The sequence below is a fragment of the Phacochoerus africanus genome, chromosome 1 (assembly GCF_016906955.1).
Source record: "Phacochoerus africanus isolate WHEZ1 chromosome 1, ROS_Pafr_v1, whole genome shotgun sequence".
NCBI classification, from domain to species: Eukaryota; Metazoa; Chordata; class Mammalia; order Artiodactyla; family Suidae; genus Phacochoerus; species Phacochoerus africanus.
The window spans coordinates 175,651,325-175,677,284 of record NC_062544.1 but is presented as its reverse complement, the minus strand read 5'-3'; positions in this window follow the sequence as shown (position 1 = coordinate 175,677,284).

Here is a 25,960-nt window from a genome sequence, read left to right as displayed (position 1 = left end):
AGGTTTCCTTGAGGACTTTGGCCAAATTCTCATCTGTCTTTTCTAGGAGATCAAATCAACTGTCCCAAAAAATAAGAATTCTAAGTAAAATGCTGGATGCAAGGGGATTTTTAGCTGTTTGATGGTGCTTGGAAACTACAAAATATGTAATTTTTTTTCCCAGAGAAGTTTAACCACTCTTAGACCACTGTGTTCACTTCTGACTTTCATCAGCCCTGCCTATCATTACTTCCCTGTGCAGCCTAGAAGCAAGGAGACTGATGAAAGCCAATGTCAGGGCTCATACCTGTGTAGAATCTTGAACAATCAGAGTTTCTTGAGTTTTCTCTCTTACCAAAAAGAAGGATCTGGAAGGTGTGCATTTTCTCTTTTTGTGAATGAATCAATTATAATAGCATCTCCAATTTAAGGAAATAACATCTCTACTGCCCTCAAACATCTTAACTCATGTTAGTATCAACTTTAAAGTTCAAAGTCTTATTTAAATATCATCTAAATCAGGTGAAACTTGAGATGATCCCACCTGAAGCAAAATTCCTCTATAATGGTGAATCTGTGAAATCAGACAAGCTATGACTTTCCAAAATACAATGGTGGGATACACATGGTATAGACATTTACATTCCAAAAATGAGAAATTGGAAGGAAGAAAGGTATAGTTGGTTCCAAGCATGTCCAATACCTAGCAAGACAAATTCCATGAGATGTTAAGACTCAAGAGTATCCTCTTTATACAGATGGCCTACAAGCCCATGAAAAAAATGCTCAGTATCACTGTATTAGAGAAATGCAAATCAAAACTACTATGAGGTACTACCTCACACCAGTCAGAATGGCCATCATTAGTAAGTCCACAAATAAGAAAAGCTTGAGAGGGTGTGGAGAAAAGGGAACCCACCTACACTGTTGGTGGGACTGGAAATTGGTACAATCACTATGGAAGACAGTATGGAAGAACCTCAGAATACTACATAGAGAACTACTACATGACCCAGAAATCCCACTCTTGGGCACATATCTGGACAAAACTTTCACTGAAAAAGATACATGCACCCACATGTTCATTGCAGCACTATCACAATAACCAAGACATGGGAACAACCTACATGTCCATCGACAGATGAGTGGATTAAGAAGATGTGGTATACATACACAATGGAATACTACTCAGCCTTAAAAAAGAATGAAATAATGCCATTTACAGCAACATGGATGGAACTAGAGGATCTCATACTAAGTGAAGTAAGTCAGAAAGAGAAAGAAAAATACCGTATGGTATCACTTATTTCTGGAATCTAATATATTGCACAAATGAACCTTTCCATAGAAATGAAACTCATGGACTTGGAGAACAGATTTGTGGTTGCCAAGGGAGAGGGGGAGGGAGTGTGATGGACTGGGAGTCTGGGGTTACGAGATGCAAACTATTGCCTTCAGAATGGATAAGCAATGAGAGCCTGCTGAATAGCACTGGGAACTATATCTAGTCACTTGAGATGGAGCATGAGGTAGGATAATGTGAGAAAAAGAATATACATATGTATGTGTGACTGGGTCACCTTGTACAGTAGAAATTGATGGAACAAAAAATCAGACATTTACTTATTTATTTTGTCTTTTTGCCATTTCTTGGGGCACTCCCGCGGCATATGGAGGTTCCCAGGCTAGGAGTCTAATCGGAGCTGTAGCCACGGGCCTACGCCAGAGCCACAGCAATGTGGGATCCAAGCCGCGTCTGCAATGTACACCACAGCTCATGGCAACACCAGATCCTTAACCCACTGAGCAAGGCCAGGGATCAAACCTGCAACCTCATGTGGTTCCTAGTCGGATTCGTTAGCCACTGTGCCACATCGGGAACTATGTATGTGTGACTGGGTCACCTTGTACAGTAGAAATTGACAGAACACTGTAAAATCAACTATAATGGAAAAATAAAAATCATTTAAAATTGTTTACAAAATAAAAAAAATAGAGTATCCTCTTTGATTTGATGCTCTGCCTTCTAGGCTCACTGAGGCAGCAGTGTCACCCCCATAGCTCAGTGGGGTGGTCACCCTTTTGGCTTCATGGGTTACCACGCCCTAACTCTCTGGGAGTGCCCCGCACTTTGAAGCCAAGGAAGAAGCAGCCTTGACCTTGGGCCTATGTTGGAGGTGGTAGCCTAATGATCTCCAAATTATGTTCATGGTCATTCTTTCATTTTCTTTTCTTTTTTTTTATTTAAAGTTTTGTTGAAGTATAGTTGATTTACAAGGCTGTGATATTTCTGCTGTACAACAAAGTGACCTAGTCATATATATACATGTATCATTTCTCTTTCAGATTCTTTTCCTGCATGGATTATCCCAGAATATTGGGTAGAATTCTCTGTGCTATACAGCAGGTCCCTGTTGGCCAATCATTCCATATACTTTAGTATGCATATGACAATCCCAAACCCCAGTCCTTCCCTCCCAATCCCCCATCTGTCCCCTTTGGTAACCATAAGTTTTTTAAATTCTGTGAATCTGTTTCTGTTCTGCAAATAAGTTCATTTGTATCCTTTTTTTTTATATTCCATATATAGGAATCATATGATGTCATATGATGTTTGTCTTTCACTATCTAACTTCATTTAGTATGATTGTTTCTAGGTCTATCCATGTTGCTACAAATGGCATTTCATTCTTTTTAAATTTTTTGTTCCATTGGAGTTCCCGATGTGGTGCAGTGGCTAACGAATCCGACTAGGAACCACATGAGGTTGCAGGTTTGATCCCTGGCCTTGCTCAGTGGGTTAAGGATCTGGTGTTGCCATGAGCTGTGGTGTACATTGCAGACGCGGCTTGGATCCCACATTGCTGTGGCTCTGGCGTAGGCCCGTGGCTACAGCTCCGATTAGACTCCTAGCCTGGGAACCTCCATATGCCGCGGGAGTGCCCCAAGAAATGGCAAAAAGACAAAATAAATAAGTAAATGTCTGATTTTTTGTTCCATCAATTTCTACTGTACAAGGTGACCCAGTCACACATACATATGTATATTCTTTTTCTCACATTATCCTACCTCATGCTCCATCTCAAGTGACTAGATATAGTTCCCAGTGCTATTCAGCAGGCTCTCATTGCTTATCCATTCTGAAGGCAATAGTTTGCATCTCGTAACCCCAGACTCCCAGTCCATCACACTCCCTCCCCCTCTCCCTTGGCAACCACAAATCTGTTCTCCAAGTCCATGAGTTTCATTTCTATGGAAAGGTTCATTTGTGCAATATATTAGATTCCAGAAATAAGTGATACCATACGGTATTTTTCTTTCTCTTTCTGACTTACTTCACTTAGTATGAGATCCTCTAGTTCCATCCATGTTGCTGTAAATGGCATTATTTCATTCTTTTTTAAGGCTGAGTAGTATTCCATTGTGTATGTATACCACATCTTCTTAATCCACTCATCTGTCGATGGACATGTAGGTTGTTCCCATGTCTTGGTTATTGTGATAGTGCTGCAATGAACATGTGGGTGCATGTATCTTTTTCAGTGAAAGTTTTGTCCAGATATGTGCCCAAGAGTGGGATTTCTGGGTCATGTAGTAGTTCTCTATGTAGTATTCTGAGGTTCTTCCATACTGTCTTCCATAATGGTCACATCAATGCACATTCTCCATTCTTCCCTTTTCTTGAAAAATAAAGCATGTTTACAGCTACATATCTCATCCTTCCCCTTGAATAAGTAGTCCATGAGCCCAAGTAATATGCCATCTGGCCTATCATTCCTATCACCTGGTCTATATAATTCCAGAAGTTTGACCATCTCCTTTCATTCTCTTCCATTTTTTTTCTATCCCCCTTTTAGTCTCATCCAGTAATAGTTCCCCAAGTATAATCCCATCTCCATTCCTGACTTCAGAGATGACTGATAAGTCCATGAGTTGCAATATGATCTATTTATCAAATGATTGAAACGATGGTTCAGTGTTCTTCTCAGAACAACTGTTGTCACTTTTTTGCAATGTGGATGGGCCTAGAATTTTCATATCCTTCAAGTTCTAGTTCATTTTTTTCTTAAAACTCCTTCCTCAATTCATCTCTCTGCTCACCTTTTACTGAAAGCAGTCATGAGGAACCAAGCCACTCCTTCAACACTTTGCTTAGAAATCTCAGTTAAATATACAATTGCATTATTCCCAAAGTGTATCTTGTACAAAACACTAGAACACAGTTGAGCCAAATTCTTTGCCACTTTATAACAAAAATCATCTTTTGTCCATTTCCCAGTAATTCTTTCCTCATTTCTGTCTGTTACCAGAATGGTAACTACTGTCCATATTTCTATCAACATTCTGTTCACAGCAATTCAATATATGAATTTAGGAGGGACACAAACATTAGGTTGTAACAGTGCTGCTGGTCTGGGGCCCACACGGAGAGTCATAGAATTTAGTAGGTTAACTGTTACATTTTATCTTGCAGACTTCCTAGGTGGCACTAAATAGTTTTATGACTCTAAGAATATTAACAGAAAACCGTAGACTGTCTCAAGCCTTCCAATCTATATTATTCTTAGAATTTGACCATGTTGAGTCCTCCTCTATGTTCTGTGCTTTCAAGAGCCCCATTTTGGTCTTTCTCTGACCTCACCCTTCCCCTTGAGCAAGTTGTCCATGAGCCCAAGTAATATGCCATCCCAGAGCCGGTGTCTTCCTTCCAAACCCATTCATCTGAATTCCTGAGATGTTGGGATTCCTTGTCCAAAGGTTTGAGCCCACTGTTAGGGTCTTTTACCAAGCTGAGGAAGGGGCAGAGAAAAGGAAGAGAGAAGGTGCAGGCTTGGGACAAGGATAGCCATGAAATTCTGAAATCCTGAGAATTCTGCCTTTGAACTTGATCTTCCACATCATCATGCAAATTTGTCAAGATAGAGTACAGGACATTTTAAAATCCCTTTTCTTTCAGCCTGATTTATAACTGTTAAATATTTATACAACTGGTACATATAGGTGTCCTTTTGTACTCTCACCCTGAACTCCGCAAATGTTATGACAGGCCTGCCTGAACTAAGAATGAAATAGTCAGAAGTTACTCAAGATCTCTTAACTTATAAGACTCTCATGTATATTTACAGGCTTTATACCAGTTCTACAAAACTGTGGTCACCAAACTGGCAGCATTAACATGGCCAGGGAGATTGTTAGTAATAGAAGCCCTCAGGTCCCACCCTAGACATATAGTCAGAGTCTGGGGATACAGCTGAGACACCTGTGCGTCATCAAGCCCTCCAGGTGATTTCGATTTCTGCTATACTTTGAGAATCATTTGCAGTACAGCTGCTACTCAAATTTTAATGCGAATTTAAAAATCCCCTGGGGGTATGATTAAAATGTAGCTTTTGATTCCAGGTTGGGACCTAACATTGCCATTCTAACAGGTTTCCAGGTGATGCCAATGCGACTGGTTTGTTATCAGTAGCAAAGTTACACCACTTCAGCCTATAGCTATAATTAGGGTATGGAAGGATGATAGCCCATTTCTCAGGGTATCAGGACAATTTTATTTTCTTTTTTTAAAAAATTGATTGGTGCACCTGTGGCATGTGGAAGTTTCAGGGCCAGGGGTCAAACCAGAGCTGTAGCAGTGACAACACTGCATATTTATGCTGTAGGCCACAAGGGATGTCCTTCATTTTCTGATTTGACCCCAGTTAATGAAATTTGTAGTTTTAGACTGAAAAAAGTTGGTTGGGAAGCTAAGCCTTCTGTTATACTAGAGAGAGCATCCCCTGTACCTTCTAAAAGAGTAGGGGTCTCAGGTCTTGCTTTCTGATAGTGTCAAGGAGAGGTGATGTGACTCTGGAAAAGAAAAAAAAAACATGCAATGGTGCATCTGGGCCCATGGGACCTTTGCGGCCTATAGAGAGCCCCACCTGAATGACCCGTGTGGACAAAGGGCCAGATAGAGCCCTTGCCTCCCCTTCTCCATGCCTTGACTGACTGTGGCTCAGTTATTCCCTGCCCAGGGTAGGGCACAGATAGGAGTTCACATTCTGAAATTACTTGTAAATTTTGAACTATAAAAATAATAAAGTACTAATGTTTTTTGGTTGAGATTATTTCCCACTACATATATGTATAAGTCTGCTAGAGGTGCCATAACAAAATACCATAGCTCAGGTGGTTTAAACAACAGAAATTTATTTCTCACAGTTCTAGAGGCCAGAAGTTCAAAAGCAAGGTTTGGGCAGGTTGTGTTTCTCCTGAGGCCTCTCTCCTTGGCTTGCAGATGGCTGCCTCTTGGCCGTGTTCCTGAGTGGTCTTTCCTCTGTGTGCAGCCATCCCTGGTATCTCCTCCTCTTTGTATAAGGACACTGGTCCTATTGATTACAACCCCATCATTGTGATTTCAGTTTAAAGTCTTTATCTCCAAATATACCACATTCTATGGTCATCCTGGGTATTATAAATGGGGAAACAAACAAAAATCATGGAATAGTATAAATTGAGAAAGGGAAGATTTGAAGCCATCCAAGTTTGTAGCGTTACCTAATATTAAAGACTAAATTGTGTCCCCCTGCAAAATTCATAGGTTGAAGCTCTAACCCTCAGTTTGGTGTTATTTGGAGGTGGGGCATCTGGGAGGTAATTCAGGTTAGATGAGGTCATGAGCATGGAGTCCTCATGATGGAATTAGTGACTTTATAAGAAGAGAAAATGAGACTCAAGAAGGTGACTATCTGAAAGCCAGGAAGAGAGCTCTCACCAGGAGCAGAACTGGCTGGCACCTTGATCTCTGACTTCCCAGCCCCGAGAACTGTGAGAAATAAACAAATGTCTGTTGTTTTAACCACCAAGTCTGTCTTATTTTGTTAGAGCAGATGAAAGAGACTACTATACTTGGCCCTAAACCCAAGAAATTCTTTGGGAAGGAGACCCTCTAGAACCAGTATTTCTGACTCAGTTAGAAGCACAATGAAAGGGAAATGGGCTTTTAAGAGACCAAATGTTAGTGTTTTTCTCATAATCATAGCGTGAGCCTGTTACAGTGATAATCTTTATTCCCAGCGACAGGTTTTATAGGTGATTGAGCATGAAAACTTTATTTTTATCAGTGAGTGATTGGAAAATAGGCTCTTCTGGGTCTCAATGGACTGGCTTGTGCTTCTTACTATTCATAGACCTCAGGTGTCATTATTAGACCCTGACGGGAGTGAATAGCCTTGAGACAGACTACCCAATCTCTGTTAACACTTTCTGGTTGTTGGCTGAGGGGAGGGCAGAGGGGACAAGCTTTACAGTTAAGTCTGGAGGAAACCTGGGGGACGTATTCTCTCCTGCTCATTATCTGCAAGCTGAATGGTCACAGGTCCCCTAGGATGGGAAGCTGTCTTCTAAGGAGGGGGAAAAAAAAGAGGAAGGATATCTTCCAACTGGATGTAATTGTGGTATCTCAGCCTCTAATAAGGAGCAGGGAAAGTGAGGCCGGACAAGGAGTCTCCAGACAGGGAGGCAGTCAGCACTTTTATGACCTCATTTAATCTTTGTCACCTCCCCACAGTACTTATCTCCAAATGCAGTCACATTGGGGGTTGAAGTTTCAACATTAGGGGGCAAAACATTCTGTCTATAATACTGCTTGTGCACAGGATCTCATCTCCCTTCATCTGCTTAAGGACATCTCTCTTCTCCCCCCTCCCCCAGTTATTTAAAACAATTTTTTTTAATTGAAGTATAGTTGATTTACAGTGTTTCTGGTGGACAGCAAAGGGACTCAGTCTCTCTCTATATATATTTGGTGTGTGTATATATATACATATATATATATATATATATATGTACGCACACATATTTGGTACATGTATATATATCTCCTTTTTCAGATTCTTTTTTGTTATAAGTATTACAAGTTTCAGATCTTTGGTTTAAATCTTTAATCCACTTTAGTTAATTTTTGAGAATGATTTAAGATATGGGTTGAATTTCATTCTTTTTCATGTGCTCCTCCATCTTATTGAAGGCTCTCCTTTCCCCATAATGTATTTTTGTCACCCTGTCAAAGATTAATTGACCATATAGGTGTGGGTTTATTTCTGGGCTCTCTACTCTGTTCTACTGATCTATGTGCCTATTTTTGTGCCAGTAATAGCTTTCTAAAATAACGTGAAATCAGGAAGTGTGATGCCTCAAGATTTATTCTTCTTTCTCAAGATTGCCTGAGTTATTTGGGCCTTTGTTGGTTCCATATGAATTTTAGATTTTTTTGTTCTATGTCTGTAAAAAAAAAGTCATTGGAATTTTGATAAAGTTTGCATTGAATCTGTACATCAATTTGGGTAGTATGGACATTTTAGCAATGTTAATTCTTGCAAGCCCTAAACACAGGCTATCTTTCATTTAGTGTGTCGTCTTCAATTTCTTTTTTTTCCTTGAAGTGTAATTGATTTACAACATTGCATTACTTTTTGGTATACTCATTTTATTTCATTAAGGTTTTATAGATTTCAGGGTGCAGATCTTTTATGACTTGGCTAAATTTTCTTTCTAAGTATTTTAATAATTTACTATTGTAAATGGGACTGTTTTCTTCATTTATTTCTCAGATAACTTGTGAATATATATAATCACACCTAATTCTGCTATGTTGATTCTGGATCCTGCAACTTTAATAAATTTGTTTATTAGTCCTAATAGTTTTTTGGCAAGTCTTTAGGATTCTCTCTGCATACGATCATGTCATCTGCAAACAGAGATAATTTTACTCCTTCCTTTCCACAAAGCCCCAGTTCTTATCCTAAGAAAGCACTGAGGTAAATAAGTTAATTTAAAATGGAGGGAGGAGTTCCCTTAGTGGCTCAGCCGAAACGAATCCAGCTAGTACCATAAGGCTGTGGGTTTGATCCCTGGCCTCGCTCAGTGGGTTAATGATCTGGAGTTGCTGTGAGTTGTGGTGTAGGAGGGCAGCCATAGCTCCAATTTGACCCCTAGCATGGGAATGTCTATATTCCTTGGGTGCAAACAAACACACAAACAAACAAACAAACAAATTAATTAATTAATTTAAAAAATGGAGGGAAACCAGTCCTAAATCTCAGCTTGATCAAACCCTTCTTTCCTACTTCCTGATTGCTTAGTCCAGGAACACCTGTTTTCTGGCTGTGTTTCTGGGTTAGGCACTGCTCTCTCTCCCACTGTCTCCAATTTTCCCATCCAGGATATTCCACACCTGACAGATATGTTTTTCTATAGCTCCTTAGTCATATTACACATTACCAGTCATGATACTTACAAACCATGGTTAAGGGTATAATTTTATCCAAAATGATGTAGTATTGATCTTGAACTCTCATTCTAACTGCATGTGAAACTTATTCTTGGATAATTCAGGACTACTCACTTCTGAGATATTCTTAAATTCAAAATTTCTCCCTTTCTCCCTAAAATCTCATCAAAATTCTACGCATGTGGATGGTGAGGTCATTTATATGGGTTATCGTGTGAGTAAAAATGGGGCATTATGTCCTTAGTTGGCATCCACTGTTTATGTAAGTCATCTTTTTTTCTAATCATCATTTATCCTCAGGCATACTGTAAAGGAACCAAATCTCTCAAATGGTTTCCTGTCAATTCTAGTGGCTATGTTCCCTTATATGAATATGACACTCTTGTGGGCCTCCCTCTTCTGCATTCCACAAGTGTCACACGGGAAAAAATGGCACCAAGTGAGGGCAAGGGGAAAGTGTCCATTTGGCTGTCCCAGTCCAATGCCTATCCTGCAGTTATTGATCCATGTTGTGTCTTTTGCTATGTGTGATGTCATAAAGACCCTGAGTGCTTACCCACACCCTGCTCATTTTTTCTCCAGGTATGCAAGAGAATTATGTGAGGCAGGGTTAGGTAATTATGTCTGGTAATTGGCTCTGAAAGGAAGTGACGTGTGACTACTGAGCCAAAGCATAGTGCTCTCTCTTCCTGTTGCAGAGACAGAGAAGTTCAAATGTTTCCAACAGAAGAGCTCCAGGAATAGTGAGGCCCCTCTCAGCCTTAGTCCTCTTGCTATGGTGTGCTATGGAGCCTCTCATTGATATGCCCTTCTCATGTGCAGGAGCGAGAAATAAATTATGTGGCAAAATGCCTAGGGGTGTGAGGTGGTTAGTTATTGCAGTGTTACCTACCTTTTCCTGACTAACACTAATGGCATGGGAAGTTCTGTCATTTCTACTCTTGTTGCTTGAGGAGCCCTTAAAGAAACATGCCCCATCCTTTGACTTCAACTAGGGTATAGTTGAAAAGGCAGGATTATTTTTTCCGGTCTATTTAGAATAGTGCATGAACTGATGTTAATTCATTAGCACAGGAAAAATCTCAATTAACCTGAATATTAAAATACCCAGGGAGAAGGCAATGAAGAAAGTTAGGAAAAAGCAATATTACTAATGGCGGCTTCATAATTATACTACACCTGGGCCTCCATTGGTAGTGTTGCTTCCTGTGAGGCAGGCATGCTTTCAGTGATGAAGAAACAGAGACACAGAAAGGCCAAGTCACTTGCCTAGGGTTGAATATTTTATTTTATAAGTGGCAGAATTAGGATCTAAACCCAAGTCCTATTAACTCCAAAGGCCAAGCTATAAACAATAGGTAATTGAATAGATAAATTAGAAAATTTAGAAGTCACAGGCAGATAAAGGATTCCAAACCCCACAATTGATATAATATACTTTATGCTTTTCTGACAAATCTATGAAAAAAATATTTTAAACAGAGACAATAAAGAAAAAGAAACTTGGCTTTTGGTATTTTAACCATCATTTTTAGACAAAAATCCAGATTATTATGCCAACATTTCTGAGATTTCTTGGAGAATTATTTTGTTCTTATCAAATCACGTATTGATTCATATCACATAATGAAGAAAAAAAAAATCATCCTAGCACATGGTTGTTTCAATAAATACCTACTGATGAAGCAAAAGAGTTCTGATCATAAGAGTTTGAAAAAAACTCCAAAAAGTATAGACATAATGGATTTTAAAATATACTTGATAGAAAAATCTTACTTGAATTAATAATAACTAGAAGAAATGTTTTATAATGTATCCAAAAATATTTATATCTTTAGATCATTCTAAAACAGAACTAAGTTAGTTCTTAATTTCAGTTTAAGAGTCAAATGTAGGGAGAATGAGAGAAAGGTTTGCATGCTACTGTTTTGAATAAGGATTTATTTTAGAGGATTATTTATATTAATAAACAACAGTCTCAATCCAGCAAACTAATCCTCATAGGATGTTCTCCTTTTACCTTGATTTTGTTCATGGCTTTTTGCAGTAAAACAATTTAACAAAATGAATTCTTTTATTATTAATGCCTCTTCAGACTATTGAATTATTGATATACCATAGAAATCACATTGTTTCTGTGGCACCAACCATTTGGGTCAATAAAATATGAGACAAGCCGTTTATTGTAAATCAATATTTTATTTCTTTGCAATGTGTATATAATTTCTGAACCCACAGTAATATTTCTTGCCCTATAAATTCATGGCAGTTTTCCTGCCATGAAAATGGCAGTTCATCCTCAGTGAATAATTTCTGAAAGAAAAACACATGAGCTTAGAGTATTACATGCCTTCCTATTTGGAAGAAAGTAACTCTTACTTATGAAAATGTGCAAGCTGATGAAAGGACCCCAGGACATGTGAAGAGTAACCTCTTGATCTTGCCATCTGAGGTGAGACTCGGCATGCCTGTCACCATTCAGTTTTGAGATATGACCTTTCCTCTTTACCCCTCAGCCACCGTCTGGCCTCATTGCCAACATTTATAGGAACTAATTGTGGGGAAATGACTATATTGTAACTTACAAACAAATCAACTGAAATCCAAAGCTTTCTGCACATGGAATAAAGTGTATTAACTCTCAGTAAGGATATTATTCTGTGTGGGTGACAACATGTGTGAAGCTGTGGTTCTCCATAAGTCAACAAAGAATGCTACTGCTCTGACAGCTAGGGTCAAGGCCGGGCAGACCAAAGGATGCTTTTCAAGGGCATTGAAGTCACATCAGAAAAAGCCACAGCCCCACTGCCTATCTAATTAAGTTGCCTGTGGACATTCCATTTAGCATATTGAATCCTTATTGTGAACAAACAGCTGTGTTTGATGTGTGTCTGCATTAGCGGGAGAGGTCAACTGGGGTCAAGAAAAAATCCTTTGGGTTTGCAAGTACTTTTGCGTCATCTAGTCCTATACCCTTGATGCGCTGCTGAGGAAGCAGAGGCCCTCAGAGGTTAATTGACCTCCCACAAGGTCACACTGCTGCCAGGATGGGCAAAGCTGGGGCTATCACACAAGCTCCTGAATTTCAGTTCAACTTTATTTCCACTCCATCACCTGTCTTCCCAGAAGTCTGCTTTTTGCTTACTTGGCACAGTAAGCAGATGGTTGTTCCCAACCTCTCATTTAACTGAATTCACCATGCTGTATTCTTTGCAAGAATGAACTTGCCTCTCTCCAATCTTCTCCCAAGTGGTAAGCATGTTGATACTCAGCTCTCAAGAAGGGTTCTTGAGAGCATAACGGCTATACTTCATATTTGTCGGTTATAGACTTTAAGTGTCTCACTTCCTTCCTGGGGCGCTGACCTGGCACAGACTGGTTTTCCAGGCAATGAGATGAAGGATGGGAATAGAGTGGGCTCGGCTGAGGCCAGGGGAGTAACAAGCAGGGAACCAAGAGTAACAGTGGGCTCTGTAATCAAAACCATCTAGATAATGCTCAAATCCCACAGGGGCTGGGGAGAGTGAGGGGCTGGGCCCATCTGCGGCTTCTCGCTCCTGGCCTCCATGCCTTTCCTAGCACCAAAGGGCCTGGCTGGAGCCACACCACAGTGGGGAGTGGACTCCGCTCACCCAGATCTTTTTGGTGAGTGAGCAGAGGGCTGCCACAGAGTAGGGTTGGACTCCTGCTAAAGAAATTATATATTTAGGACCCATGGGAAGCCCTTGGGAGAAAAAGGCTTCCAAATGTTTTCTAAAAACAAAATAAAACAAACAAAAAACTTAAAATCAACTCTCTCTTAAAAATCAACTCAGGAGTTCCCATTGTGGTGCAGTGGAAATGAATCTGACTAGGGACCATGAGGTTTCGGGTTCAATCCCTGACCTCGCTCGGTGGGTTAAAGGATCCGGTGTTGCTGTGAGCTGGGGTGTAAGTCACAGACGTGGCTCAGATCTGGCATTGCTGTGGCTGTGGCGTAGGGCAGGAGATGTAGCTCCAGTTGGACCCCTAGCCTGAGAACCTCCATATGCTATGGGTGTGGCCCTAAAAAGCAAAAAAAAAAAAAAAAGTCAACTCTTTCAACTGTTTCTAATATTTTAGTGCCAAAACATGCCAGTTATACAGTTTGATAATAAAATTGCTACTTGAGTTATAGTCACTACATCTAAGGATCACTTCTGACTGAATCCCATACGAATCTAAACATGCCAGTGATGATATATTTTAGAAACACATGTTATACTTGATATGAATGAAGAATATTTCTTTTCTTTTCTTTTTTTAGGGCCACACCTGCACCATATGGAAGTTCCCAAGCTAGGGGTCAAATTGGAGTTGCAGCTTCCAGACTACACCATAGTCACAGCAATACAGGATCTGAACAGCATCTGCAACCTACACCACAGCTCACGGCAACACTGGATCCTTAACCTACTGAGCAAGACCAGGGATCAAACCCACATCCTCATGGATACTAGTTGGGTTAGTAACCCACTGAGCCACAATGGGAACTCCCAAAATGAAGAATATTTCTTCACCAAAATTTTTCAAAGGAAACAATTCAAAATTAAAAGAATATAACAGTCATTAACATTAACCACTCTAGTCCCAGCCATCATCTGACTGTAACTACTTTAGAGACCCCAACTGAGAACTTCTCATATAAATCCATCCAGAACCATAAGAGATAATAATGAATTGTTGTCATAAGCCATGAAATTGGGGGGGGGGTGCTTGGCTATAAATCAATAGATAACTAAAATAATTGAGTAGTAGATTGATTGCAAAAATGGTCCTGACTAGCCCTTTGCAATGTGAATTTGTAGTTCATTTAATCAAGAGGCAGAGTCTATTTCCCCATCCTTTAAATCTGCCTTAGCTTTGTGACTTGATTTGCCATTAGAATGAGGCAAAAAGTGATGGTGGGTCAGCTCTGAGACAAAGCTTCAAGAAGCCTTGTATACATGCTTCTGTGCTTTCTCTCTTAGAACTCTGTTACCATCATGAAGAAGATACATACTTTACTAACAAGGGACTAATATCTAAGATATACAGTGAATAAATCAATAAACAAAAAATGGTCAAAAGAAATAAGACACCCACCAAAAGAGAAATGTAAATGGGTAACAAATATGTGAAGAGACTTCCAATTTAAGCAGCAATCAGAGAAATGCAACAGTTAACAAGACCCACTGTACCACCATCAGATCATCCAAAGTTAGAAAGTTGGATAAAACCAAGTGTGAGCAAACAGGAATTCTGGTGCATCCCTCCTGGGAATGTAAAGGAGCAATCTCTGCAGAGCAGAATGGCTGCACTTAGTAAGAAGCAGTAGATGCAAACAATGGAATTCTTGACATCAGCTAGAGGCAACAGTATTACATTTATGTAGATGCAGTGATATATATGTACATATATGCATATATATATATATATATATATATATATATATATATATAATTCAATACTATTTATATACATTGAAATCACAGTCACATATCTTTCCAAGATCCATATAGATCCAAGGACCTCTATTAACACATTGGAATTAATGCCTATGGGGCAGGAGGGAGGTGAAGTAACTGTGTGGGTAGATTACTATGGGAAAAAATACAGAAATAAAACAAGAGAAGGGCTTTGCTTGGATTGAGGATAATGAAGAGCCTGAAACTCAAGACTACTGTACTCAACACTCTGAGTCCAAAGCCCAAAAAAAGAACAATAACAAAACAAAGTCAAGGAGTGTGAAGCATGAGTCCATGAGGCTGAGTGAGGAGTTTGAGTGCAGAGAAGGTCTAGTGAGATTCCTGGAAGCCCTTGCAGCTAGCATTCTGTGCCCCATCAGGGTCCTGTAAGCAGTGAGTTGAGAGGGAGCTCAGCTTATCCTATCTGACATTAATATAAACTAAGCTCAAACCTGATTTTCAAGTTTTTTTGCTGCAATCCCTGTGCCCTAGTGAATTGTTTATGAAATAGGAATCATTTGATACTGAAAAAGTAGAACTGCTAGTTTAGTGCTCACTGCCATGGCATGGTATCTTAGTTCCTGCTGTTGTTAACAAAGTACCATGGACTGAGTGGCTTATAGACTACAGAAATATATTTCTCACAGTTCTGGAAGCTGGAGGTCCAAGATCCGGGGCCAGTATGTTGGGTTCTGCAGAGGCCCACTTTCAGGTTGTTTGCAGACTGCTGTCTTTTTGTTATATCCTTACAGGGCAGGGGGCAAAGAGAAGGGGCAGGATCTAACATGATTCTATGAGGGTACTAATCCCATTCATGAGGGTTGCCCTCTCATGGCCTCCTAGGATTCTAGTTACCTGTCCAAGGTTCTACTTCCTAAAACCATCACACTATGGAGTAGGGTTTCAAGACATGAATTTGGTGGGGGAGGGGGCAAACGCAAACATTCGATCCATAGCACATGGTATACAGTCTCAGCGGTAACGTCTCATAGGGCCATTTGTAGAGGGCATACTAAGCCTCTCTTTCCTAAGAAGAGCTCTTTGAGGAGCAAAAGGCACAAGAGGCACACCTCTTTCCAGAGCCCTTGCAGTATCTCATGTGGCCATCTTCTTATTGGTCCCCCCATTTAGAGTGGTTCCTCTTCATATCAGAGCACCAGACCCAGAGACTCTGCATGCAGGGGCAAAGTCAGCCTCAGCCTTGGCCCATAGCACAGGACTTGGGATCCGATGATAAATTAGTCCCTAAGGGGCATGAGAACATCCCAGTAATTTGTTCTGACAAAAGCTGGATTAAACATTTCCAGGTCATTTGGTGCTCAGTGTGGCTCAATTAGACACACCCGAACCCACAGGCATCTGGCTTGTTGTATTTTTGGAGAGCTAACCAGTATGAGACAGAAAGTCACCAAGGCAACTCCATGGGCTGGGAGACAGGGAGCCACAGACACTCCTCAGACACCTATTATGTCCCATTTGTGGCAGTCAGCTTGTTAGGATCTCTTAATGAGCATGTGCATTCCAAAAGAACATGGATTTTCTTATTTTCTTTTTAATATAGACTTCAAAATGCCATTATTAATTCCAGCACTTCTATCAAAGATGTCAGGTCTCACTTTTAAGATTTCAAATCTCAAATTTGTGTTGTCTCTGCTATTTTATATTCAGAAGCTTTGTGTGATTCATCACACAGCATGTGTTATTGGATTCTTTAGGATTTCATATATTCCAGCAGCTTCTAATGGTTTGTGTAAACACCATACCTGGCTTGCCTTAAATGAAAGAGCTTAGTCATTTTAAATGTGAAGTAGTCCACACTGCATGACTATCTTTTAAATTGTATATTGCTTTTAAGCTAGTGGCTTCATTATTTTTCTTTTAAAACTCAGCTTATTTAGAGTTTCGCACCATTTTCCCCTGTGACATTGGTTTCAAACTAGCTTTTGTCTTGTATTATTTTCCTGAAGAATTTTTGGCCGTAATGGGGATGGCTGAGTAAAGCTAAAGAGCTAGATACATTTTTCACCTATTTACTTCATTTGAACAGCTTAGTACCTGCTTAATTTTCCATAGTATGCTAACAATGAAGTATTTTACAAATTTTTTTCAGGCTTGAATTACTTAAGTGGGGTGTGTACACACACACACACACACACACACACACACAGTTTTTAGGGCTGCACCTACAGCTGCTGACCTATGCCACAGCCAAGCCATGTTTGTGATCTACACCACAGCTCACGGCAATGCTGGATCCCTGACTCATTGAGCGAGGCCCGGGATCGAACCTGAATCCTCATGGATACTAGTCGGATTCATTTCAGATGCACCATGATGAGAACTCCTATATATATATTTGAAGGGGAGTTAAAACCACCACCAACAATAGTGGCAGCTTTTAAACATCAAGTTAGGATTCTTGCTGACGTTAACAAGTGTACTAAATCCATCCAGTGTCTAACTGCACATCAGATGATAAAGATCAACTTTCCCTTTGTGGAAATGCTAAAACTATTCTCATTGCATTTCCTTTCCTACCCTTTGAACATTTGCATGAGAGATTATTTCAGTGCTATATGTGGAGCTAGCTACATAACAAGCACTTATGTAAAGCTCTGGAGTTGCAAGGAAACTTAGCAGTTATTTGTCCAGTTGACCCTTGAATAAAGTGTCATAGGACTTTCCCCAAATTAAAGGATGTCTCCTGAAGTCTGAGTGAGAAGTTATGCATATGCTTTCCTTGCAATGAAACGGACAATTCAGGGCTCTTATGTCAAGAGTTTTGTCAGTCCATTCTTCGCTATCAAACATGGTGCTAAGAAATATCCTTGTTTTATCTACCTTGCTTCCAGCTTTATGTCAAAAGTGAGATTTAAAGATCTGAATCAGAAAAAATAAAAATAATTTAAAAAGATATGTAATAGGAAAATAATGGATCAGAAAATTCAATAATAAAATAATAAAGATCTGAATCACCCTGGAATTCGAGATGGCAGAGCTTGGTTGATGATAGGATGTAGTAGAAAGGTTTTGCTCAGAGTTCTCAGGTCTTTGGCAGAAATTCAGTGGCTGTTTCAGGAAAGAACAGTAGTAATGGGAAGGTGGTATGATTCTTTTTTAGACTTTATTCAGAGCAGAAATTTGAGGTTCATTGTATCTGTCAACAATAATTCTCTTCATTCATTTAGGACGATGAGAGATGACATTGTTTCTCTTTTCTAGAAGAACCAGAGTGAGCAAGTCAGCATAATTTTCTAACAAGCAGCTTTGAGCAAGGTATATGGCAGGTGTTATGTTTTCACCTCCCTCAGTGTATTTATTTTCTGGAAAGGAGGCACATAGATCTTCTCGTACATAGCTTGCAAACAATGGTTATGGTGTATTAACTTCCTTTTGTTCCTCAAGGAAAAGAAAAATAATCCCATGTTCATGCTAGATTGTCCTAGGATTTTTGAGGGTCTCTTCTAACATTCTACCCTTTGATTTTATTAATTGGTAACCAATGTCTCAAAAATTTTTGATGCATAAATTATTCTATTTTTTGACCTCTTAATAGTTAAAAAAAGGTGGATTGTTAATGATTGTCTGCCTTGATGACAATGTAAGATACTAAAACAATAATCCCAAGTCCAATAAATGCTTAGAATTTCCATGTAAAAGTATTTTTATCCCAGCAGTCTGGAGATTAACATTTGGATTTCAGATTGGTCATAAGTTTGTATATATTTTGACTTTTCATGTCGCTTTCACTTAGTTTGCAAGTTTAGTATTCTTTTTCTTATATTATCTTTTCTTGTTACAATCAGTAAGTTTCTTCTAATTGAGTCTGATCTAAATTTGAGTCTAAAAACTGAGGCAAATTTTAATTTACCTCAGCACACTGGTTTTGAGGCTGATGTTATAGCCCTAATAAGTCTTATCCTACACATTGTATGTGTTTTTGAGCAGCACTATTTTCCTTCAATAACTAGGTATTACATTATTGCAGTCTCTTGTGTCTCACTGTATGTCTTGCATTTGCAAGGTATTACTCAGTGTTATCCAGGTAGCTAACTAGCAATTTACTTACTGAAGTGCAGTTGATATACCATATTATATTTTATGATACAGCTGTATAACATAGTGATTCACAATCTTTAAAGGTAATACTCCATTTATAGTTATTATAAAATATTGGCTATATTCCCTTGTTGTACAATATATCCTCAGAGCTTAATTTATACATAACAGTTTATACCTCTGAATACCCTACCCCTATTACTGAGCTTATTTAAATTGACACACATCTTTTCTTTACCCTGCTAAAATTTTTCAGCATTTATCGCTTTAATTATTTTGTCATTATCTAGTGCCTAATTTAGAACCTTGGTTATTTAAATACAGAAAACTTCTGGGAAGTTCAGGCCTCTGCAGCTACTACAATCAATCATTTAAATCACAGTTGCACTATGTCTTTGAATTCCATATCCCGCCACCTTCTAGGGCAACATGACTTTTTCAAAAGGCCAGGGTAGCCCTGGGTTGTGTCGCTGACAGATGATCATTCTTCTTCTTTCTGAACATCTACAGAGACAAAAAAAGCTCACTGACTCCCAAGGGACTGGACATTGTAAAAATAGGAAAAGTGGGTGTAGGGATTGACGGAATGAGTTACTGTAAGAATGGGAAATCAAAACACTGGGATTTTTCACATTTAAATTTGAGCCACTGAATTACTGGGGATAGTCACAGAGTTTGAGTCATAGCTATATGGGTAACTGAAGTGTATAGAACCAGTAAGGTAATTGAAGTTCAGGAAGTCATGGAGATGGGAGCTTCCCTGTTAGATAAGTGGATTCCTATTGTCCAAGATGATGGCAGAGGTAGCTGGGTAAAAATGTGTCAAGGAGTTAATTTATATTGGAAAGAAACCTGGAGGTCACTAATTGCCATGAAAAAAAAAAGAGAGAAGAAAAAGATCTGCAAAGATGCCATTCCAGGTGCTATTAGGAAGATTTCACATTTCTCAATCACATATCTTTCCTAAATCAGATTTATTACTGTGAATCTCTTTCCTGAACACCATCCTCCTATAGGTACTCTAAGAATTGAAGGCTTTTCCAAGAATGATCAGGTGTAACACTATGAGAAAAAAGTCATGATGTGCATTTCCACATAGACTTGTCAGCAAAGCAGTTGCACAGTGACGGTTGATCCACTCATAACTACGAAAACTAAACAAACAAAAAACCCCAAACCCTTCTCCTATAGAGATAAAGAATTATCTTTGTTTCACAAGATAGTGAACATTTAAAAAAAGACTACACCATTTCAAAAAAAAACTATGGAACAATGGAAAGGCTCTAAGTTTTGTCACAGATAGAATTTGAAAAGTTTGTTAATTTAATGGTCTTTGTCCAATGATGGGCTTATGTGCATGGAGTCCAGCCTATGGTGCATGATAGTCTCCAAATCTTGGAACCAGTCTGACAAGAACAGTGTTGGTTTTGCTGCCATCTTTAAAGTTCCATCTTCTGCAAAAACTGGGGCTTGGTTTGCTTTCTGTAACACTTTATTTAAGTGCCAGGGTGCTCTTGCCTTATGAAGAAAACTTACATGTGTTTTAGACAAAGACAAGTAGAAATTCTTCTCAAACTGTGGAATGTTGAGGCTGGGGTACCTACATCTGCTTGAGGCTGAATTTCCAAGGCATCTGAGTGTCCCTGGTCTAAGTTGGATTTTGGTGAAAATTGCATACACCAAAAGAGGCAATAATGTTCCCCCAGTATTCCATGTGCTTCCCAGTTTTCTTGACACTCCTTGCTGGGAGTTCGAACCTATATATCTGGTTTTGGCTAACAGAGTGAATGGAAGAGATAGTATTTCTTTTAAAGAAAAGCAATTAAGAGAAGGTGTGAGCTCTTTGCACTTTTCTCTTGCTTTGCTGCACGCATCCTAGCAATCACAGTGGAGGGAGTCCATATCTCTAAGCCACCATGTGGAGGATAAGTTTCCTTGGGGAAATGCTTGTCTGCATTGGACTTTAACTGGCCAAAGAAATAAATTGCTGTCAAGTTAAACCACTAGAGATTAGGAGGTTTGTAATGCTTTGTTAGAATAGTCCAGCTTAACCTGATTAATAAACCGCCCAGTCAGAAGACTCTGTGTGGGAGCTGAAAGCCCAAGAGGAGTATGATTTATTTGGACCTCTTTATGTCTCTTTTAATCTCTGGTTTCCTTTTTAGTCCAGCCTGTCAGAAGATATGCTGGCTACTAAAGATTTGCTGCGGAAATTGGATATTTTCACTAAAATGAAATTTTCGGTTTATGTATTAGTTTCAGTTATCGATGTGATCTTATTACTCTGAAGCAGAATTGACTATGAGAAAAGTGAGAAATTTAATTTTTGAGGAGGTTGCAGAGAAATGGAATAGATAATTAAATTCAGGCTACATGATTGAAATATTGCAGAGGCTTCTCTTGTCTGTAAAAATGGCCAACCACTTTTTATTTTTGGTAAAGAACATGAGACATTAAACAGAGATTCTTACCTAACCTCAGTTTTCCTCCTCTTTGTGGTAACAAGGATTTGCATTTGTCGTTTGCATTTTCCTGCATGGGGATAAGGACCCTGTCCTTTCCTGATGATGCAGACCACAAGAAGTGTTTCACCCCTTTTCCCCTCTTACATCCTTCACAGTGTTCTGTTTATTCCCTGCATTGATCTGCTATAATCTTTTCCCCACCTTTTAAAATTGAAGTATAATTGATTTACAATATTATATTAGTTTCAAGGGTATAATGTAGAGATTTGATATTTTTATACATTACAAAATGATTGTCATGATGAGTCTAGCTACTAGCTGTCATTTACGAAGTTTTACAATATTATCAACTATATTTCTTATGCTGTACATTACGTCCCCATGACTTACTTATTTTATGACTGGACGTTTGTATCTCTTAATCTCCCTTCACTTATTTCACTCAATTTCCCACCCCCTTTCCTCTGGCAACTACCAGTTTGTTCTCTGTATCTGTAAGTCTGTTTCTGTTTTGTTATGATTGTTCAGTTGTTTTGTGCTTTAGATTCCAAGTATAAGTGAAATCATATGGTTTTTGCCTTTCTTTGTATTTTAGTTAATATGTTACCTACTAGGTCTATTTAATTCATTTTTGTGGCTGAGTAATATTCCATTGTGTGTGTGTGCCACATCTTATTTGTCCACTCATCTATTGATAGACACTTAGGTTTCTTCCATATCTTGGCTATTGCATATGATTTTACAATGAACATTAGGGTGAATATATCTTTTTGAATTAGTGGATTATGTGGTAATTCTATTTTTAACTTTGTGAGGAATCTCCATACTATTTCCCTTAGTGACTGCACCAAATTTATATTCCCACCAACAGCTCATGATAGTTCCCTTTTCTCTACATCCTTGTCAACTCTTTTTATTTGTTGTCTTTTTGATAATAGCTATTCTGACACTTCTGAGGTGATATCTTATCATGGTTTTGATTCACATTTCCCTGATGATTAGTGATGTTGAGCATCTTTTCATGTGCCTGTTGGCCATCTGTATGTCTTCTTTGGAATAATGTCCATTCAGGTCCTCTGGCTATTTTTTCATCAATTTGGTTTGGTTTTGGTTTTGTAGATGTTGGGTTGTATGAGTTCTTTGAATATTTTATATATTATCTCCTTATCAGATATGTCATTTGCAAATAAATTCTCCCATTCAGTAGCCAGACTTTTTCATTTTGTTGACAGTTTCCCTCTGTAAAAAATCTTTTTATTCTGAAGTAGTTCCATTTATTTTTGCTTTTGTTTTTCTTGCTTGAGGAGAAAGATCCAAAAAAAATTGCTAAGACCAATGTCAAAAATCATACTGATTATGTTTTCTTCTAGAAGTTTTATAGTTTCAGGTTTTACATTTAATTTTTAATCAATTTTGAGTTTATTTTTGTGTTTGGTGTGAGAAAGCAATCCTGTATGTTTCTTTTGCATCTAGTGGGCCAGTTTTCCCAACATTTCTTATTGAAGAGGCTGTTTTCTCCCCATTGTATATTCTTACCTCCTTGGTCATAGATTAATTGAATATATACATGTGAGTTTATTTTTTAGATTTCTATTCTGCTCCATTGATCTGTGTCTCTTTTTGTGCCAGTATCATACTGTTTTGATGACTGTAGCTTTGTAGTGGGGTTTGAAATCTGAGAGCATGATACCTCCAGATTTATTATTTCTCAAGATTGTTTTGGCAATTCAGGGTCTTTTGTGTGTCCATAAATATTTTAGAATTATTTGTTCTAGTTCTGTGAAAAATGCTATTGGTGTTTTGATAGGGATTGCATTGAATCTATAGATTGCCTTGGGAGGGTATGATCATTTTAACACATTAATTATTTCAATACATGAATGTGGTGTATCTTTCCATTTGTGTTATCTTCAATTTCTTTCATCAGTGTTATAGTTTTCTGTGTACAAGTCTTTTATCACCTTGCATTTATTCCTAGGTATTTTATTCTTTTTGATGCAATTGTAAATAAAAAGTTAAAAAAAATTTTCTTTGTGATATTTTGTTGTTAGCATACAGAACTGCAACAGATTTCTGTATATTACAACAGTGACAATTTTACTTCTTCCTTTTCAATTTGGATTTCTTTTATTTCTTTCTTCTTTTTTGTTTTTTGTCTTTTTAGGGCTGCACTTGCAGCATGTGGAGATTCCCAGGCCAGGGGTCTAATTGGAGCTGTTGCCACCGGCCCATGCCAGAGCCACAGCAATGCCAGATGCAAGCCATGTCTGTGAACTACACCACAGCTCACAGCAATGCCAGATCCCTAACCCACTGAGCAAGGCCAGGGATCAAACCCGCAACCTCATGGTTCCTAGTAGGATTCATTTCCACTGCACCAAGACAGGAACTCCTGGATTTACTTTATTTCTTTTTCTTGTCTGATTTCTGTGGCTAGGATTTCCAATACTCTCTTAAATGATATTGATAAGAATGGATATACTTGTCTTGCTCCTGATCTTAGAGGAGATGTTTTTAGCTTTTTACCATTGAATGTAATGTTTGATTGCAGGTATGTCATATACAGCTCTTATTATGTTGAGGTATCTTCCTTCTATGCCCACTTTCTGGAGGGTTTTTAATCATAAATTCATGTTGAATTTCATCAAAAGATTTTCCTGCATCAATATGGTTTTTAATCTTCAATTTTTTTTTGTCTTTTTAGAGCTGAACCCTTGGCATGCAGATGTTCCTAGGCTAGGGGTCAAATCAGAGCTGTAGCTGCCAGAGCTGTAGCTGCCAGTCTATACCACAGTCACAGCAACATGGGATCTGAGCCATGTCTGCAACCTACACCACAGCTCACGACAACACCATATCCTTAACCCACTGGGCGAGGTCATGGATCAAACTTGCATCCTCATAGATACTAGTTGGGTTCATTAACCACTGAGCCGTTACAGGAACTCCTAATCTTCAATTTGTTAAAGCAATATATCATATTGATTGATTTGTGGATACTGACACTTCCTTGCATCCCTAGGAAACATCCTACTTGATCTTGGTGTATGATTCTTTTAATGTAATTGTTGAATTCTGTTTGCTAATACTTTGCTGAGGATTTTGCGTGATCAATGATATTGATCTGAAATTTTCTTCTTTTCCTCTCCCTCTCTCTCTCTTTTTTTTTTTTTTTTTTTTGTGTGTGTCTTTGTCTGGTTTTGGTACCAGAGTGATGGTGATCTCATAAAATGAATTTGGAAGCATATCTTCTGCTTCAATTTTAAAATAATTTGAGGATTGCTATTAACTCTTTAAAATGTTTGGTAGAATTTACACGTGAATCTGTTTAGCTCTGGACTTTTTTTTCGTTGGGAGGTTTTTTTATTACTGACTCAATTTCATTACCAGTAATCAGTCTGTTCATTTTATCTATTTCTTCCTGAGTCAGTCTTGAGAAGTTACGCATTCCTAAGAATTTATCCTTTTCTTCTAGGTTGTCCATTTTGTTAACGTATAATCATTTCTAGAAATCCCTTTTGGACCTTTGTATTTTTGCACTATTTGTTGTGGCCTCCAATTTGATTTGTGATTTTATTTTAATTATTTATTGGATCCTCTCTCTTTTTTTTTTCCTTGATGAATCTGGCTAAAGGCTTGTGCTTGTCATTTTTTTTTGTCTTTTTGCATTTTCTTGGGCCTCTCCTGTGGCATATGGAGGTTCCCAGGCTAGGGGTCTAATTGGAGCTGTAGCCACCAGCCTACGCCAGAGCCACAGCAACTCGGGATCCAAGCCGCATCTGCAACCTACACCACAGCTCACAGCAACACTGGATCCCCAGCCCACTGAGCAAGATCAGGGATCAAACCTGCAACCTCATGGTTCCTAGTTGGATTCATTAACCACTGAGCCACGACAGGAATGCATTATCATTTTTTTTATCTTTTCAAAGAATCAGCTCTTAGTTTCATTGATTTTTTAATTGCTTCTATAAGTCTGTATTTCATTTATTTCTGTTCTTTATTTCTTTCCTTTAAATAAATTTGAGATTTATTTGTTCTTTTTCTATTTCATTTAAGTATGTGATTAGATTATTTGATATTTTCTTTATTTCTTCAAGTAGGCTTGTATCACTATAAACTTCCCTCTTAGAACTACTTTTTTTGCATCCCATAGATTTTAGATAGCTTGTTTCTGTTGTCATTGGTCTTCAGATATTTTTAAATTTCCTCTTCAATTTCTTCAGTGACCCATTGGTTTTTAAGTGGCATATTAGTTTACCTCCATGTGTTTGTGTTTTTTGTAGATTTTTTTCTTATAGTTTATTTTCAGTCTCATACATTTGTCATCAGAACAATGCTTTATCTGATTTCTTAACTTTATTAAGACTTTTTTGTGACCTCGAATGTGATCTATCCTGAAGAGTATTCCATATACATTTGGAAAAAATGTGTTTTCTGCCACTTTTGGATAGAATATTATATATATATCATGTTTGTCTGGACTAATTTGTCTTTTAAGACCAGTGTTTCCTTCTTGATTTTCTGTCTAAGTGATCTGTCCATTGATGTGAGTGTGATGTCAAAGTTCCCTACTATTATTGTGTTGCTATCAATTTCTCCCTTTATGTTTGTTAGTATTTTCTCTATTCATTAGGTGCTTCTATGTTGGGTGCACATATCTTTATAATTGTTATATTTCCTTGTTGGATTGATCCCTCTATCATATAATATCCTTT